The 15,327-nt window shown below is 26.0% G+C and overlaps 1 protein-coding gene across 2 annotated transcripts in view; it reads right to left on the bottom strand.

Moving 5' to 3' along the window:
• LOC129971243 (uncharacterized) overlaps positions 1-15,327 on the bottom strand; it is a 148,023-nt gene that overhangs the window by 31,831 nt on the left and 100,865 nt on the right. The gene's annotated exons all lie outside the window — the stretch shown is intronic.

Raw genomic sequence — 15,327 nt, 5'->3', positions numbered from 1 at the left:
AACCATCATTTTCAAGAAATTGTGATAAAAAACTACTTTATTGAGTATTTCTTATGTCATTATGATTATTATTCTTTACGTAAGGCTTCTAAAATAATACAAGTCTTATGTTTATAAAAATATGAAATTCGAAAATGCTTAATAGAAAGACATTCAAAACAAACTATGCAAAAAATATTTAGTTAATTTTTTTTTAACAGCGGGTCGCCAAACTTAAAATTTTTTTACAATTTTTCCCATTTATATATTTCATAATTCTAGATAGAAAAAAAACCCCTGAAAAATTGGACTAAAGGTTTTTAGACAAGTTTTTTTTAATCTTTTGCATAATAACATCCAAAAGCTATAACATTTAAAAACCCAAATGAAATAACTCATTAATTTTCTGTTCAAAAATATAGTGCAAGATATAAACATAACTTGAACAAGAAAGAAATGCAAATATATCTCTTGGTAATAACATTCTTCAAAACATTACATAACTCCCTATCATTTTTTTTTCTTTCAAAAATAGTACCTTTCGATCATCCAGTTCCAAAGCCACATATCCGCGAACGATTACCCCCGAACGTATCTGTAACGTTCAGCTTTAAATCACTTTCTTAATCCTTGCTTGTAGTTAGAAAAAAACTCTCACTCCTGAAATCCACAGATTAACTAGAAAAAAAAATCAAACTTTTGAAAATGAAAGAGGAAAGTTGAAAGAAAGGAGAGAATCGCTTTCAACACGTCCCAGCCATTTCTTCCCTCGTTAGAGAGGAGTGTAATGGTGGATTTTATGGAGCGTAAAGCCATTTCAAAATAAAAGTAACGATGAAAAATAAGATGCTTGTTCTGTGCCATCATAACATCATCTCTCTCCAAATCACTGCGCCGATACATTTGACCTCATTCGGAATATCAATAAGCTGACATTCATAAAAACCACACTCAAGGCGAGGTATTAGTTTTTTTTTTCTAACATTATAAAAACATTATTAACAAAAAAACTTCAATGTTTTATATTAAATTGGATTTTAAGAATGTTATGAATTCTTTTAAAAATAGACTATTAAGAATGTTTTTTACAACTGTTTTTATTTTGCATAAATAGAAATAATAAAACTGCAAATCATAAATACAGAACATATTTAAATAAGTTAAGAAGATTATTTTCGAAATATCGTTTGCATTGTATTTGTTCTGAGACAATAGGTTGAAATATGGTTTATAGTATGGTTAAATGTATTACGTAGAGCTATGTTAATTTTTGAGTATTTAACCATTTTGTGCTCTGAATTTACTCAAAATATAAGGAATTTAAAATGTGTTTAGGGACTAAAATATAACTTTATTTACTGAATGTAGAAATAAAATTGTATTTTGTTAAAGATTTTATATAGCAGTTTAGTATTTTCTTTCATTTTAATAAAAAAAATATAGTTCACTGTTAAGTTTAGAATTAGTATTATCGTACTTTCTATTAAATATTTCCCTTTAAAATTGATTTTTTAAATTCAGTTAGCGCTTATCACTTTCTTCTGTGTCAATAAAGATGCTCGAATTCCTGAGATTTGTTGCAAAAATATTCTAATATTTTTGTTTTATTTTTTTGGAATTAAAAACCATAACTCTAAAATTTATACCCCCCCCCCCGAATAATCGATGCTTATTGGCAAGAATTTAATTTTTTTAAAAAAAAATATAAATCATTTCCATTAAAACAATTTATTATACTTTTTTAGAAAATTTATTTTATGCTTGTTGGCAGATACAAGTGTTAAAGATTTGAATAACAACCGGAAATTATAAAAACTTAAAAGCAATGAAATAAAAAAAAAATGACAAATATAATTTACTTTGAAATGTGACAACAATATAAAACTGAAGCTCTTCATTAAATTAGAATAATTCAATTTCGTTTAGTTATCTTAACGACAACTTTCATGTTACATTACGAATACTTTGAAATGAAATTTCTAATTTTAAGCCATGATTTGATAATGAGATCGACACATGACGACTTTTTCCGTACCACCTCCCATTTCACACTAGTAGGCGAACATCTGAACTCGCCGTATTCGTTATAGACGAAGACCCATTATATATCATGGATCTTTCTTAGGAATCTAGTCTCGAATTGGCAACTTACCGATTAGGTAATCCCGATATTCTGTTATAAGCTATTGTGGTTCCAATTTAGAATTCAAGTAAATTTATGTTCAGGTAATCATCGGCAGATTTCCAACTGCGCAACCTGGGGCCACTAGGCTGAGAGGGGGCGACAAGCCAATATATTAAAAAAAACCCCTTAATTTTACTAAGATCGTAAAAAATACCAATTCTTTGAATGATAAAATATTCGGATAATATTAACACTTTATCAAGTATAATTAGATTCCTATCTATTTCATTACGCTTTCTTAGTTATTACAATATTTATAAAAAGCAATATCTGCCTACAAAATATTGTGTGTAAACATGGATGCCTGTCTTGGGCCGGAATAAATAAAAACAAATACATATTCATAAAGTTAATCAAATAAAAAAAATGTTAACTTTAAATAAATCATTAACATGTTAAAGATGTGCTGAATGTGAAACTAAATCCATCATTTTATTAAATGAGGGATCCCATAATGTACATTGCTCAGGATCATAAAATACTTGAATCCGCCACTATAGATGATGCATGTAAAATGCGTGTCGTCCCTTTAATTATAGGGTACATATTCCAGGAAGAAAATGGACCATGGCTTCACAGCAAAGCATAAGACAGCGACCAGTTTAATATTATATACAATGCCCAGTTACATTTGTCATGTTATTGGAATATAAGTGAATTGATTCCATTGTCATAGCTTTTACAACAAAGATATGCAAATTACATAAGCAAATTCATTTAGCTGATTACCAGAATATTTCTATGACTTTTATATCCAAAGCTGAAACAACACTGATTTAATATCGTCGGCTGTCAAAAATTAAAATTTGTTCCTTAAGAGAGAATAATTAAAAGTGAATGTATGAACCTCTGATTAAAAATGTCTTAGATAAATTTTTTTTATTGTAAATGTCAAATTATAAAGGTTACATTTTTTTTATTTTTTTTTTATTTCTTGTTATATTTAAAAGAAAAGCTTTCTTGTTTCACTTGACAAATACGAGAACACGAAAAAATACACATTAAAGAATTCGAAGAATAATTAAAAAAAGAATTATGATGCATTTTTCTTAATATTTTCGTTTTAAATATAGTGTGTATCTTCTTAAAATAATATCTTATCAGAAAAAAAATATTGTAAGGCAATTGCACGAATTTTATAATTTTTGTTGTGATTTCTTAGGTTTTTATTTTGATTATCAAGAATTTAAACTTCAAAGAAAAAATGTGGTTTGCCTTAAATTCATATGTAATTTTTTATGTATTAATTAAAAGTTTATTTAAATGTGAATGCCTTTTATAAATTTTGGTAATATGATTTTCCTTTTTCTTTTCTAATAAAAAGATATTTTTTGTAAGGCTATAACTAATATAAAGCTGTTTTTTTATATTAAAAAATCATGATTTATTTGAATTTTTTTGAGTGAAAAACGTTTAGTTTCGAATCATTCTGCTTTATAGTGATCATTAATGCAAGTGTATTGATAAAAATGAAAGATTTTTTCAACAGTGTATATTTATTATCATAAAAAGAAGAGTATATGCTAAAATATTTCCTTGCTATAAAATCTAGTCTTTATATGCCATAATTTAAATTTATGGTTCGCAAATGTAGAAAAATGAAAAAGAATTTCATGTTTCCTCTAGAATGAAAATAGAAAAGAAACGAAGAAAAGAAAGTCTTGGAAAAAACAAACCCTCACATTTCATTGTATTTAATTTATTTCCAAATGCATTGTTAAACGAAGGCTAATTTGGAGATCAAACATTTTTAAAACAAGGAAAAAAAAAAATTAAAAAGGAAGAAAAACTTTAGCAAACAAACTCATTAAAAAGTCGCTGTAACAAATGCTCTTAAAAATGCATTAATCCTAGTATTTTTTCATTAATATACTAGAAAATTAGTTTCAAACTATTTAATCGTCGTTTCTTTAAAAACGGATAGATTCATTAGAAATGAAAAAAAGAATTAATGTCAGACGAAATCTAAGATAAAAAAAAATGTTAGTTTGACATAGAAGTCGAAGTTTTTTTCTTCTTTATACATCGTTTGCTTTTTAAAATCGAAATCATTAACGTTTTCTCTCTCGCATATTTCCTTCCCTGAACAATTGTTTCTTTTAACACATCGAGAAAAAAAATTTTCTTCTTTCTATTCTGGCGGTAATCCAATTTCGTAGCAAAGCAAAGGAAAATAATACACTGCTGCATCTTAGATTTAATAATGAGGATTCTTTCCTTTAGAAATGGAAGTTGCTTAGCAACAGTTTAATCAGTTTAGAATAAGAAGAGATGTCGGAAGATTTTATTAAGGGATTGGAATATTCATGATTCTTTGAAAGTTCTGTTCGAATAATTTTACAAAGCATTGAGAAGTATGTTATGTCAAATTATTCCATGGTATTCTTTTATTTAATGCGTCTAAGATTCGCATTATTATTATATATGAGAATTCAATGTAACGACAAAAAAAATTTAAAAAGATTCTGATAACAAAAAATAAGTATCGTTTCCTCTAAAGCTAATTCTCTTTTGCAGAATTATTTCAATAACTATAGCAGAAATGTTTAATGTATATGAACTTATTTAAACATTATTTAATAAAGAAAATCAATTTAGTTGAGCTGCTTTTCTTACATTTTTTTAAAAGTACAGGGTGGTTTTTTTTAAGTGACGATTCTGAGAGACCTCTGTAGTTAGAACTATCAACCGTAAAACCACCAAATTTTGTACGGGGACTATTGACGACATGGGAAAAAGGAATCCTCGAAAAAAAAATTTATATACATTTATAATATACATTGAATTCCTCATAGATAATCAATGCTTCAGAAAAAATAATAAATTGTTGATAAAAGAAATCCAATTTAAAAATGTTTCTTTTTCTGTTTGTTTCTGACTATTTTATAAAAGACCCATTCTATAGTTTAAAAAAGCATTTATAACTGGTTAAAATTCTCTCATTTATTCAAAACGGAAAAATACTTTAAAAGATATAAGAATTCATTTTTTACCCATGGGATTTATAATTTTATAGCTCTTATTTTATACAAGATCAAGAATATATCTTCGTTTTCAGACGTTAATGTTTTTTATATTAAACGTGTTTAATCAAACGATACATATAAAATTTCCTTCTAAAAATAACAAGCTATGTCATGAATATCAATATGCTAATTAAAAAGTATGCTATTTAGGTTTAAATAAACAAAAAACAAGAATCGAATTTCTATTTCAAAACATAGTCGAGTGTTGAATTTTGGGCTTGATTCGTCTATCTTTATTTTACTTTTAAAATTTGCTCTTAATTATATATATATATATATATATATATATATATATATATATATCAAATTTAAATCCTAATTATTTTTCTAATTTATAAAAATAAGTAATAAATTATAAATATTTTCCTTAAATTAGCACATGTTAATTTCATTCTAAAATGTGTTCTTATTTCCTGATCCAATTCCCACCTTTTAATTTATTCTACACGCGCTCTGTAGAATTGCTGATCTCAGTGTATTCTCACGCTTCTAATGAAAGGACAAAATGCTCTTTTAAAGATACCTAAGATTCCCATTCCTAAATCGATTTGTCAAAGAAATCCCTATCAGAATCTTATGGTAAAATCATTGAAGGGAATAAATTTCGGTCTCTTTTACTCTTGAGCCGCGATGTAGACTGACGTTTTGCTTAATCTTTAAAAGAAAATTATATTAAATTGAAATTATATGAAAATTATTACGAATCCCGTAAATAAATTCCATGAAATAAAGCGAAGTTAAAATTTTAAGAATCTTTTCTTTTCGGCCACGCATCTGCTAAAATATGTTTACATACATATTTTAGCCCATATATCGGTGATAACGTGAACGAAAAATGTATTTAATATCATCATAAAGCACTTGCGTATGATTCTAATAAATAAATAAATGTTGCAAGATATAGTTAAAAATGCATTTAAAAATTTATTCAGATTAGAGAAACAATTACATGAAAATGAAATTGCTGTCACTGGAAATTTTATTTTTGAATTTTGAGGTGTTGTAGAGGTGGTTTTTGTGTAATCAATTGTTTCAAAATTATTGAGGAAAAACTTTTGAATTTTGTTTAAGTTTAAACTAAAAATTTAATTAAAATTTTCAGAAGCTCTTTCTTTGTGAGATGAGTCAAATTTGGTAGCTCCAGAACCAATGGTCTGGCATTTTGAACGATTTTTAAATCACGCATATTACAAATTATAGATAATATACCAACGAAGCGCATTCATATTTACAAAACTATACGTTAAGTATATCATCATAAGCCTTTAAAAATAAAGTTAGAAACTAGATCAAATCTTATTCAATAATTGATTGAATAAGATTCCTATCCCCCCCCCTTATGATTTACCGTAACATAATATATTTCTATGTTCAAATTTTTTGGATTTTTGAATGTATTTAATCGATAAATAAATAAAAAAAAACATAGATAATAACCTTAAAAACTAAAGAAGTGAAAATAGACGGGGTAAAAATCATACCGTCCCTGCATTTCAGTGCAAATTTACGAATTAAAAATTTAAATTTTGAATGAAATTGTTAATTTGAAAGAGTTATTGTATTTTATTACGCATAAAAAAATTTGTGCGATGTATAAATAATATTAGAATAAGAAACTAAGCAGGTAATTTTTTAAAACTGCATTTAAAACAAACCAGAAATAAAATGAGATAAATAAGTAACAGTTTAATTTTTATAAAAAAACCCAAATAGATTTGATGGTAAAAAATTTTCGTAAAAATATTACGAATTATTTTCATAAAAATAATTTCTCATAATTTTAAAGTGACATTTAATCAATTGCAGAATCGGTGGTTATATTATTCTTTCCAAAAATTTCAAAATGTTGTGACAGACAGAAAAATCTCATTTGGGGAAAAAAAGAGGAGCTTGTTTAGAAAGCAAATGGGAACATGACACCATTACAATGGAGAGCTCCATTCTTCATTTCAAATAGAATTCCGACTGTCATCATTATTTTGAAAGTCAAACTCATTTTCCTTTTGAAAAATGGATCTAATGATTAATTTTGAATTTGACAGCATTATAGAAGAGCAACTCTTTCTAAACTTAAAAAAAAATCTGAATTAAAATGTTTTATTACGTAGTTATTTTATTAAATCAAAGCTTAATTTTTTCAAGCCTAGCACTTACGAGTACTTGCATATTATTATTTTTTAATGATTAGTTTTGTTTTAAATATTTTAATCACATATAGCTAGCTATATTCAAAATGTTCGGAAGAATGATATATAGATGTTATTCATTTAGTTACTTTATATTATTACGAATTTATTTATAGTTATTTATTTATTAATAATCAATTATTTCTTAAATTAGTATTATTACTGACTTATTCATATATTTATTTAGTGTTTAGTTATTTTAGTGTTATTATTTAGTGCTATGTTGTTTATTTTAGTGTTTGTTATGAAATTATACTCTGAGTAATGATACTGAGTAAGAAGAAAATAGGGATTACAGGCTTCATTTAACCACTTCCTCTAATCCATCGTCACTGCATTTCCTCAGAATTTGAGAATTCGTTACTCCTTTATTCAAAGAAAAAGTCAAATAAGGCGAGATCATGAGAATATGTTGAATGGGAGGCACTAGGAAATATTGACAGGTAATTTGACCTCAGATATCTAAAAACCGGAGTCTTGTTTTTCCGCCACAGGAAATTTTATACCCTGTAATAACGATCTTTGCGCAGTTACATATTCGGGTTGGGTGAAAACTGTTTTCTTTAGTCAAGCACGTGTTATTCTTCTCTTAGTCTGAGGGAAATGGCGTAATTCATTTATATTCGAAAAAGGTTTAAAATATTTTGAATGTAGAATTGGATATTGAATATATTCCTTCAATCAATGAATAGTTTGTTTACTAAATATTTCGGTTTTTTTAGGATATACTTATTAGGATAAGATTAGGATTATTTCATACAGCTTTGGTTTAAATTAGAAAATTCTAAATAAAATGAATGATATTTAAATAAAAATAAATGAATATATGAAATTTATATATAAAAAAAGTTTATAGAAAATAATTTGTAAACATTTTTTGTACAATTATTTTTTATGTGAGCATTAATTTGTCCTGAAATTTTGAATCAGGAGGCCAACATAGAGCAATAGATTCAATACATGATCACGTTATACATGAAAAATGCATTATAAGTTAAACTACGTAATACGAAAAAAAGAAAGAGAAAAATAATGCACCTTTATATGTTAATGTACATCGGCAAAAGCGTTATCATGCGAATTATTTTAGAATATTATGTAGCTTATGAGTTTTGTTTTATGCTTGAGCAAATATTCTTAATGACGTGATAATTTTTAAACAAGTTTTATCTATTATGTAAAATAAAAAAAACTGATAAAAACGAATTCTTACTCGTGAAATCAAAGTGATTAATGATTTAAACGTTTTGTAAGTATGTTTTTCTTTGATAGATTTAAAAAAAAAACATTTTTTTTCTTCCTTAATTATAATCTCGGATTTAAAAAAATCTCCCTAGAATTTTGAATTGAAAGTTAACGAGAAAGGAACAGATCGAAAGTTCTTTAAAACAACGAAAAGTAAAAGATCTCCTCTCTAGCTTTGTAAAAAAAATACGTCTTGTTAAGCTAGGAGTGGGGGTGGGGTAATCAAATGCCCTTTAAGTACAGACGATTTTCCTTGACGAATCCATTTGCATTTTAGATTTCTCTTGGTTAAATCTTCCACGGAGGGAAAAAAGGTATGTTTTCCCTGGAGAAAGCAGAATTTTTTTTCTAGTTTAGTACGAGGCAATCACATCCGATATCCCAAATGAGTTTTTCTCAGAGAAAAAACGGGATTGTATTGAATTTTCTATTATTCAAGAACAACCATACCCACATCACACTAAACGCGGAGTCACGTTTGAAGATCTTTTCCTTCGACGTTAGATGATAGCAAATCATTTCTGGGTATTACAATTGGATTTTCTACCGTACTTGTGTAAGTCTAATAAAAAAGAAATCCTATATGTTACTTGTGTATGTCTAATAAAAAGAATCCTATGTTTTTAAACCCATATTAAGAATTTAGTCCATTTGTATTATGATTCTTAAAGCTAATATTATTTTTTAAAAATTCATAATGAATTTCTTTTTGTTATTTTAAGTAGTAAATGAATCGTGTTTTTTTTTCGAAATGGAGTGGCTTATATAATACATTCACTAAAATTTTCTATATAATGTTTGCCAACGGATTCTAAAACCCTCTGTGCTTTTGCGCATACGTTAGGATGGGTTTAATTCGTGAAAATAGGGGCAAGAGGAAAGATGAAAGGAGGAGATGTTTACATTTATCAATAAAGTAAACTCGGATTACTCGCGGACTCAATTAATATGTTTAGGAACAGCACGATGCTCGCATACACGTGATAAAATTGAACGAAAAAGTATCTAATAGGGCAGAAATCAAGGTCAAAAAATGACGAATTCTGAAAATGCGCTCATCCTTTCACGTCTCACCTCTTAGTGAGATAGAAACGTCGAAAATTGGTCGTCTCGGGATACTGAAACGAACAGTATAGTATTTTAATGACTTTTGAGTTTTTATTAATCTGTACAATTTGAGATTAAAACATGGCATTTAATTTGAAATGAAGTTAACTATATAAATTCGTTAAAGCTTTTCATAAAAAAATTATATGCTATATGTAGTCAATTTTCAATTATAATTTCTTAGTTTTGATTCGCTTGCTTTGTCTGTTTTAAAATTACTTGACAATGACGGAGCTTAACTCGTTAACTGTTTCGACCTTTTCGGAAAAAGTATATCTAAACTGTGTCGCAAAAAGTTTAGCGACAAGTATACTCGTGAAACACAGAGTATGTGTAATATGAAATTATGTTGTAATGAAAAGACTTTTATTTTTTTATTTCAATAATCGCATTTACTTATTTACTTAAGCTAACATACGTTTTTTTACATATAAACAAAAAGAAGCAAAAAAAAAAAAAATTGGATGACTTATACAACATAGCGATACATTTAAGAAAAACAATTCATATTATATACGTGTTTTTTATTAACTTTTATTTGTTCCTTTGATTTCGACTCGGCCTCAAAATATTTTAAACATCTTGAAATTTACGAATATGTCTGAGTTTTTACTAAAATTGCAATTCAAACTGCGCATTGTCACTACTTATTACTCCTGACGAATAAACTCCTCATAACGCAAAATGTATTTTTTTTCATGACGAGTATACTCGTCAAAAACAGTTAAGTGGTTAATAAATTCGTGACATCTTTATAGAGAGTAGCCTTAAAATACCGTTTTCTACTTAGAGATATCTGCAGCTAAAGTTAATGAACGGAATGAAACCAACTAAAATTAATATACAAACTACAGAGCATAAGGAAATATATATCCCCCCGCGCACAAGCACACATATTTATTGGTCACCGATAGGTGATTATTTGGCACTATCGGTGCGATGAATATTTTAATTGATTTTGCAAATTTAACTCATGTCGAAATGTTGTTTGAATAATATGCGCTATAAAGTTTAAAGAATATTATCTTTTATTTATTAACATTAAGATTCTCTGTCCCCCGTGCAACATTTTCACTGCATTGACTTTATTTATATGCAAGATTTTGCATTAGTTGCAATTGGTACTTAAAAAAATAATTTAGAAATTAGTCTTTCTATCCTTTCCTCAGTCTATTTATGAAGTTCGGTTTCAACAGAAGAGAAATTAGCTTATGATTATTCTGCATTTTTATTCTTTTTATAATTTAGCTTTTATTTATTCCAATAAATTTAATAAAAATTGGATATTACAGTATAAAGAACATAAAAAGAATTTATTAAATTATCATGAGGTTGATAAAACTGAATATAGATTATTACTTTTTGATGTTATCTTTTCATCTTCCCCCAAGTCCATTTTTTTAAAAAACCTGTAGTTATTAAGACTTACTCCATGAGCACTTCAAATAATGTAAATACGAATTCAAATTAAACTCTTTTATTTCCTGTTCAGCGTTTTAAAAATAGGGAATCATTAAATATTTATAAACTATGCTAAAGATGGAAAGATACGATTTTAATGAGTGTAAAAGTATTTTTTAAGTTCCGAACTTTCTTGACTCTAAAGTAATGAATATGTATTTAATAACCTTCTCGATTCCTTTTTAAGTCTCCCATTTTCTACTTAGAAGCCTGGAATTACGAGTTTTCAAGTAATAAGGGTATTAAATATTTCTAAAGTTTTGTATGTACAGGGCACACAGGAAGGTTAACATATTTTTCGCAAGAGCGTTCCTAACTTCATTTAAAAATTGATAAAATTGTATGCGTATCTTTACTATGAATGTATATATCTATTTCTTTGAATAAATATATTCTTTACATTTCTTTAAAAATAAAGAGATAAGATAATTTGCCAGGTGATTGTTGAGTCTTCATATTAATATCGTTTATTCGAACATTAGTAAAGAAAAAAAAATTGATATGACTTTTTTTATATCTCTATATATTCCCTTTAAAATCTCGATAATTTTCTTAAAAATGTTTCGAAAATGGTTTTATATTCAAGGCTATTTGTAATTTAGTTATTTCTTTATTTGTTTATCACTAATTTTGTGGTTCAGAGAAAAACTAATGCGTTATAATAATTACGTTTATATTAATATTAGTTTACCTACAATTTGTTGGGTCTAATATGAAAATGAATGCTTTGATTAGTTATTTCCTTTCTATTAATCTAAAATTAACTATTTTATTTAATATCTTCTTGAATTTGTCAATTTTCTTGAGATTAGCGCATCAATATATTGTTATATAAAATATAATTTAAAAAATGTTTCAATGGACTAGGGTTTATAATCATAATGAAAATATAAACATCAAAATGATTCTGAAGGATAATAAAATGGATAATTGAAATTGCTATTTATAAACCAAATTACCGTTTTATACTTATTTTCTTTTTTTAAAATATTAACTTTTAATTTAAATTTCAATTTTTTTGATATTATGGGGATTTAGCGAAATGATTAACATTATTGTGGAATTAATTAATATGAGGCCCACAGTAGCATGAAAATCAAGCCATTTAACTGTCCTCTCAAATGCAAGCTTCAGAAATTGGCGTGTGAATTTACATGGGTAGAAATTAACACCATTTAATTCTTCATTATATTTATAAGTCAGGTTCAAAACTCAATTGGGTTTTTAATTAGTATAAATGTAAAATTTAACAAATAGTGAATTAATGTAAGGCTAAAAATAAACAATTATATCACATGGATTTAACAAACAATTTACAAATATAATCAGCATTCTTCAAATGCAATATTTTGAGCTAAGTATAAATACAAAAACATCACGAATGACGAATTTAATAAATGAAACAATCACAATTTACAGATGTAATAGCATTCTTAGGTAAGTATAATATTAAACGAATTCATGTTGTAGATAAAAAAATAATACAATTATTTTCAATAATTACATTCATTTGGTTTTCCAATCAACTGATTTTATTCCCTAACATTTAAAATGTCCTTTTGATGAATTTGTGCATTTAAAAGGAATTAACTGAATTAAATTTTACTATTAAGATATTTTTTAATGAATTTTTTAACAATTTTTATCTGATGTCTCAGGTACTACTTAAAAGATAATTACATTCTTGATTGCTAAAAGAATTATTAATTTTTATATCTCACGAAAAAGTGAAGAAAATCTTTCGAGATAACCAACTGTTATGAATTAAAAAGTTAACAGATTGTTTAAAAAAGAAATCTTTGGTAAAAGAATTTTTTTTTCCAAAAAGTTACTGATTAATGCCGCATGCTGAACTTGGTTTGAAAATTACTACCATTATGTATTTAATTCATCGTTTGTTTGTAGTTCGTTTTGCTAACAACCCTTCTATTTTTATTCATTTCTGTTTTAAACTTCTTAGAATGAAATGAATTTTCTTCACATTGTTATTTCGTTTTTGATTTAATAATTAATAAATTTAGCTAAATAATGATTTAATACAAAATTAAAATTTTAGCATTTTTTTGTAAACTTATGGAAAGAGGGAAAAATCCTGGAGTATTGTAATAAAGCTACTAATTTTGATTTCTATGAAGTATAATAAATTAATATAAAATATCGCAACATGTCAAATAACAAGAATTATATTTTAATTGTTATATGCTTTATATAAAAAGTCAAGGAAGATGAAAGTATATGGTTCAATGTATAAAAAAATTATTATAAAAGGTTTATTGTAATAAAATATTTAAAGGCTGTAATTACCATTAAGTTTTTCTCAGGTATTTAAAAGCTGGATTTTAAGAATTTTAAAGAATTTATAATTGATTTTTGAAATCATATAATACATCAAAATGATTATGGTCATTTTGAAGCTGAGCATTGCTACTCATAACTACGCCGTTTGGGAGTGGCTGCTTGGACAGCATTCTAAAGAGGATTTGCTTATAATTTTAAATTAGTTATAAGACAATTTTTTAAAAGATTATTTTCTTGCATATCGGAGAATCCAATGAAATATAATTTAATTTATCAAATACAACATCTTATCATAATTGCTTCTATGTACTAAATCTACAGAACATCAATATGATAATCAGTTTGACGTTGATTGAATACAATAATAGCCATTTGCTACCTTAGTGAAACATAAAGCTTGCATTTGAGTTCCTCGTATGTATTCTATAGATTCAATTAAACTCACTTAATCGGCTTTAGATTTAGATCACATCATTCCACGAATTCAGAACTAATTACAAATGTTTAAATCAGAGCATTTAATTTCACCAAAACTAACTGAATGAGAAGTGATCTATATTGAAAGCATTTAATCAAATGTTACTGATTTATATCTAATTAATTCATGCCAACGGATGATAAGAGTTCCAAATATTTATAAAGAACATGTTCTTCCAATTTTATTGATGTTATGGAGAATGTTCTATTGTTTTTTTAAATGTATTATTGAGGGTAAAAGTTACTTACAAATCTTAATAAATCTGAAATATCATTTGGAGAAAAGAGTATCATATAGAAAAATTATTAATGATATCCAATCATGGTTATATGCTGCTTTTAATCATACTCGCTAATTCATATTTGAAATGCATTTCACATTATGTACTACTCACTAGTAAATAATAAGGGCAGTTCTTTGGTTGATTGAAATAATTGGTAATTTTTCACATTTTCTTTGTTGATATAATCTTAAAATTAGAATCTTCTTCATTAGATCTTTAAATTTTCTTTGTCTTGTTTATGTAAAATTTTGATATTATTTTTTCTTTACATCTTAATCATTGATATTCGTTAACATTATCAGATTTATCTAAATCTATATGAATGATTCATAGAATTTATAATATTATTCGTAAATTTTACGTAAATAATTTATTACATTATAGTTTATTTTTTAATGTTAGTGAGTGAAAATGAATACCAATATGTTGCGGTGAATTTTTAGAATATAAAACAATCTGATTTAGACTTAAAATGTTCGTACTTTAACAGTCTAGTATTCAATTCAGTAATTAAAAAAAGTGTAAGCTTTAAGTTTTCACTTTTGTATTAAAACAATCAGCATCTCAATTATAACGCATTTTCTGCTTAAAAATATTAGCACGAAATGAAGCAATTAAAATCCGGCATAAAAAGCTAAGGATGGATGCATGTGCATTATATTATACGAGGCAACATGGCATTATTATATTTATCATGGGATTGCAATATCACATGAAGTGACTTCATTACTTAAGATTCAAATTATATAAATCGGATATAAATTAAAATCTTGAGTGAGAATAATTTCTTGAGTTGCTGATTTGCTTCATTATTTAAAAATTAATTTTTATTTTATAGCATACTACATTACAATTTAATTGTGAAAAATCGGTTATATAGATTATTTGTTAATTTATTTTTACAATTGATCTTAATATAAAATAGCATTTTAAATTGCTACTTTTTTTCATTTAACAAACTTATATAGTGATTTTAGAATTTCACAATTCTTTTAGTTATTTGATATTTTTGCATACATTTTTTTTTTTTTCGAAACACAAAACAAAATTATAGAAAGATAAGACTCATGCCATTAAAT

This window comes from Argiope bruennichi, chromosome 1 (genome assembly GCF_947563725.1).
Source record: "Argiope bruennichi chromosome 1, qqArgBrue1.1, whole genome shotgun sequence".
In the NCBI taxonomy this organism is placed as follows: Eukaryota; Metazoa; Arthropoda; class Arachnida; order Araneae; family Araneidae; genus Argiope; species Argiope bruennichi.
This window is presented reverse-complemented; position numbering and strand designations above follow the sequence as displayed.